This window comes from Callithrix jacchus, chromosome 14 (assembly GCF_049354715.1).
Source record: "Callithrix jacchus isolate 240 chromosome 14, calJac240_pri, whole genome shotgun sequence".
NCBI classification, from domain to species: Eukaryota; Metazoa; Chordata; class Mammalia; order Primates; family Cebidae; genus Callithrix; species Callithrix jacchus.
Genome location: NC_133515.1, coordinates 71,744,321 through 71,750,011, shown reverse-complemented (window position 1 = coordinate 71,750,011; position 5,691 = coordinate 71,744,321).

Sequence of the window (5,691 nt, the reverse complement as noted above, 5' to 3'; positions counted from 1 at the left end):
TGGAGCCGTCTCTATGGCCAGTGTAATATGATCAAAGTTAGGATAAGGTCCTCTTCTCATGGTCCTTTTGGGTGGGACTACTTCGGGAAGAGGAGCTTTGCTCAAGCATCTTTCTGGTGGGGGCAGGATCTTCTGCAGGAAAGCTCTGGATTGAAGGTATGGTACTACCACCCCCACCTCCACCACTCCATCACTCTATCCCCACATCCCCATAAGGACAAGGCTGGGGCATGGGGGGGCAGGATGGTCAGTAGAAAGCAGCACCCTGCAGGTGCCAGTGACTGAGGGAGAGCAGTCGGCCTGGAGGGAGCAGGGGAAGTGTGACCCACATGATTAGCAAGAGCTTCATGTTCCTCCCTATTGCTTGGGGCAGGGCACTTGTAATAGGAGCTCCCCATCACTAACAGGAACAGGAACCTGAGGCATGGGGATCTTCAATCAGGCCCTCTGAGGCCTTCCAGTCTCCAAGCCCTGGGCTAGGAGCCTTGTGTAGCAATCTTCCTGTTGCTACCATGGAGATCTGAGCCCCAACTCAGCCCTGGGAAGGGTTGGATGTATTCCTGGCCATAGGGATGGACATTTCACTCAGGTGGCCAGATGTTTATGTCCCTCTCAAATCCATGTGTTGAAATCCTCACCCCCAAAGTGATGGTGGTAGGAGGTGGGGCCTTTGGGAAGTGATTAGGTCCTGGGGTGGAGCCCTCATGAATAGGATTAGTGCCCTTATATTATACCCTGAGAGAGACCCCTCACCCCTTCTTCCATGTGAGGTTAGAGTAAGAAGGCACCGTTTATGAGGAGGTCACCTCACCAGACACTGAATCTGCTGTCACCTGATTTTGGACTTCCAGCCTCCAGAACCGTGAGAAGCAAATGTCTGCTGTTTATAAGTCATCCAGTCCATGATATTTTATTGGAGCATGAATGGACTCAGATATCAGAGGTATCTCCACATAGCTTGGGGGAAGGAAGAGTTCCTCCTCTCACATCCCATCCTGTGGGCTGGCCTGTGTTGAGAAAACCTCTCCCTTTCCAGCACCTCTCACCATCTCCCCGTTCCCCTTTAGAGGAAACCCCTTCCTGGGCCTTCAGGGCATGGCTGGGCATGCTCCCAGAATGCTTCATGTTTGCTTCCAACCTAAGAAGGGCCAGGCTTCCCAGCTGGGAGCTCTTTCTCCCTCCCGCCTTCCGCCTTTCTTCTCTGTCTGCCTCCCCTTCACTCTCCCCCATCTCCATCCCTTCAAACCCAAGAGTTTCCAAAGTGATAACATGTGGGCCCTAAATCAAACCCCTGTCCACAGGTCCTGCCTGTATCCCTCCTCCTCCCCCAGCTCCCCAGCCTGGCCAACCTCATCAGCCCCACCCCACCCCCACCCCCACCATTCCTCCTGTGGACAACTTTCTAAATGCAGCCACACTTCCCCTTTCAAGCCACAGGGCCTATAAAACAGCTGCAGACAGTCAGCAGCACTGCAAAAATCCTCTTGACAAGTTTAGCTGAGACCAACACCCTCTAACTCTAGCTATTGCTAGAAACCAATGGGAAACCAAAGCAGGCACTCCCGGACACTGGGGAAACAGGCTCCTTTTCGAGTAAACAGTGGGAGAGACATCATGTCCCCAAAATTCTAATCTAAAGAAGACTCGCTGAGGGGTCCAGCCAGCGGGAGGAGGCAGCCCAAAGCCTAGCCTGGCTTCCCACCCTGCAATCCTGCCAATGGCCTGTGGGACCCCAGGCTACTCCACTCCCTCCAGACACAGGCTTCTCTTTTGCAGGATGAGGGGATAGCTTGGTTGGTTTCCTGGCACTTTCTGAGTCTAAAACTCCACAAATCAGTCATTTCTCCTCAAGGTGCTCTTGCCCAGTGCCTGGAGAGGGAAGGGGCTTTGCCGAGGGACTTGCTGCCACCTGAGGGTTGTCCAGATGCAAACCCAGTCCCCCGGCTCTTTCTGCAACAATCTGTCCTCTGCAAAACAGTAGCTGTCAGTCCTGGTCACATATCAGAATGACCCAGGGAGATTTTACATCTCAATTCCCAGCCACTCTCCAGACCCATGAAATCTGAATCTCGGGTTGGGGCCTGGAAATCAGTCTGTCTGGAAAGTTACCCAGGTGATTTTGCTGAGCGGTTGGGGTTGAGAACCACTGTGGGGAAAGTTTCCAGGAAATAAAGATGAAGCTCTAAGCCAGAGTGATACATTTCCATCCCACATTCTCTGCTGAGAAGGATTTTGAGGCTGGTAGGAAGAGATCTGTGATGAACTTGGCATGTCTGTCAGGGATGGGTGGGAATGGCTATGGCCTGAACTAGGTATTTGTCATCAGGCTTTGGTTGGCTCAGAGGCCCTGCCCTGAGGATGCAGGAGAAAGGACCAGCCTCCAGGTGCTGGCTCATTAACCAACTTGCTTCCTCCCAAACCCCCTACCCCACAAGTCTCACTAAGGACCTCCAAGCAGACAGCCCAGGGCTACAGTCCAGGAACTGTAACCAACCTCAGCGGAGATAGGAGGCCCCAGCTCAGCCCCAGCCCTCCACAGGCTTTGTGCAGATTGAAAAAAAAGGAAAATAGAGAAGGGAAACCAAAGCAGGGCAGAATGCAGTGAAGGAGAAAAAGACAAGAGAAAGGGGAAGGACCCTGAGGTCAGCAAGTCATGTGAATGGCATTTGGGGAACAAAACCTGGCTCCCCTCCATCCATCATCCCCTGCTGGAGAGAAGCACTCTTCCACCAGGGTCCAGGGCACAGAGATCCAGGCCAGAAAATCCAAATCCAGAAATCTGCCCAAGCATGAGTCTGTGAGCGCCATGCAGGGCCAACAGAGGGGCCCCTTGCACAGACAGCCTCAGATCCCCAACTCTTCTCACCAGAGCCATGGCCTCCTGCTGGACATTTAAACAAAACCACGTGGTCATTCCTCCACCAAAGGAAACGTTAAATCCAATTCCCAAGATGCTTGCCATCACATCAGGGTCACCAGAGCGATGCTGCTATTGAGTTGCGTGACCTGGAGTGAGCCACCTTCCTCCCCTGCCTGGGCCTCAGGCAGATCTGGCCTGCCTGCCTGCAAAGTCATATTTGGATGGGAGGGACACTGCTGTAGCCCAGGGGTTAAGAGTCTGGGCTCTGAAGAGGCCCGGGTCTGGCTCGCCACTTACTAGCAGTGTGAGTGTTGGCAGCTACAGCTGTACACTTCTGCTTCCTCATCTGTAAGGCAAGATTTAGCAGACTGATGACAGAAAAGCAGAGGAAAACAGGCCACAACAATGTGGGACTCATATTTAGAAAACACAAGGACTGCGCGCAGTGGCTCATGCCTGTAATCCCAGCACTTTGGGAGGCCGAGGCCAGCAGATCACCTGAGGTCAGGAATTTGAGACCAGCCTGGCCAACATAGCGAAACCCCATCTTTACTAAAAATACAAAAATTAGCAAAGTGTGGTGGCATGCACCTGTGATCCCAGCTACTCGGGAGGCTGAGGCAGGAGAATCACTTGAACCTGGGGGGGATAGAGGTTGGTTGAAGTGAGCTGAGATCGTGCCACTGCACTCCAACCTGTGTGGTAGAGCGAGACTCCATCTCTAAAAAAAAAAAGAAGAAGAAGAAAGAAAAGAAAACACAAGGACTGGCCTTTGGCAGATCCAAAGAACATGGCAACTCCAATAGAAAGGTGGGCAAAGTATGTGAAGGGGCAGTGAACAGAGCTGCAAGGATGTGTGCAAACAGGAGGACACACAGCAGACGCCTCAGAGAGGCCTCTGTCGGGAGGGGAGGGGAGTGAGGAAGGGGACAAGAGGATGGTGGTTCTCAGCCTGGAATGATTCTGCTCCCTTTTCCCAGGGGACATTTGGCAACATCTAGAGACATTTTTGGTTATCACAGTGGGGATGTGGGGGTAGGTAATACTGGCATGTATTGGAGAGGGCAAGGATGCTATCAAACATCCTTCAGTGTACAGGACAGCCCCATAAAAGGAATGATCAGACCTGATATGTCAATAGTACAACCAATGAGAAACTCTGGGCACGGTAGGTGGATAAACAGACAAATGGGCCAGACATGGTGGCTCACGCCTGTCATCCCAGCACTTTGGGAGACTCAGAAGGAAGGCCTGCTTGAGTTCAGGAGTTAGAGACCAGCCTGGATAACATAGTGAGACCCCATCTGTACAAAAATATTTAAAAATTAGACAGGCATGGCGCCATACTCCTGTGGTCCCAGCTACTTGGGAAGCTGAGGTAGGAGGATCGCTTGAGCCCAGGAGTTCAAGGCTGCAGTGAGCCATGTTCACACCACTGCACTCCAGCCTGGATGACAGAGCAGGACCCTGTCTCAAACAGACAAAGAGATGAAGGGGCTTTGCAAAAACAAATGATGAACATGTACCATGAACTAAGGCACAGGACAAATTTAAATAAGTAAAATTAAACGGCAATAATGACGGTTCCTAAGTGACACACAGAGTTTTCAGTTCCTATTTGCTGCTCCACTGCTACTCTTTCATTGAGGGTCTGAACTGCTCGATCTTCTTCTGTTTGTTTCAGCAGGAGATTGTGGGCTTCGGGCCAGAGGGACCCCTGTCTTGCCCAGAGACAGAGGAGCAGTCACAGTGGGCAGCCCAGCTCACACCCCTGAGCCAGTGGCCACATGAAGGGAAGAAGCAAAACATGGTTTGTTAAAAAAAAAAAAAAAAAATGGGTAGGAGTGACTGGGCTGGGAGAGAAGAGGAAGAGAAAGGAGACACTACCAGTTTCAATGTTTCACAACATTACAAAAATACCCCCAAAGCCTGGGGGCCATGGAGAGAAGTGCACATTGAGCAATGACTGTGGTTCTCTTTCAAATTCATGGAAAATCCTCTTTTCACACCCCCTGGCTCAGTGAAGCCAGACCCTTCAGCGTCACCACGGTGGCCTAGAAAGGGACACTTGTCCTGTTGCCATCAGGCCCCGCACCATCTCTCCCCCTGGCTGCCTCCTCCCTCTCTTACTCACCCAGGCCAATTCTCCATCCCTCTTTTGTTTTCAGGATGAGGATTATTTTATTCACTTACTCCCACTCCGGTCCCTCTAAAGCCCTGAACCAACTGACAAGATACATACAAAATAATAATTATAATCCCATCTGTTAGAACCCGGCACCTGGAAAGTAATCATCTCCTTTAAAAAGAGCCCAAGAGAGCCTCTAAGATTCTTAAGGATGAGTGCCAAATTTGGCTCTGAGCTTCCCAGCAACCCAAGTGAAGTGGGAACTGGGGTCAATTTCATGAGTCACATTGCCCATAAGTCAGAAGCTCCCTAATTCCTCTGAGGATGCAGAATTTTGCTGGAAACTGGAGTCTAAAATATACTCATTCCACTCATAGGACTTCCAGAGAACACTAGCTGAAGCAGTAGCATCCCAAAATAAACACGACGCGGGGCTCCCTCGGCCATTTTTCTTCTAATCCCCATCGTAAGGGAGGGATGTAGTAAAGATTCTATGGAGACTAAATACTGAGCTCCAAGAACAACTCAGCTTCGTGAGAGTCCGACTTGGTTCAGGGATAAGTCTCATCTGGAAGAATGGATGGAATGCATGACCTTTAAATAACCCCCATGAACTTTACTTCTCTCAACTGAGCTTTTGATAAAACCCGGGCAGCGGGAGGCAGTTGGAGGTTGTAACCGCTGACAAGGGTCTGGCAGGCAG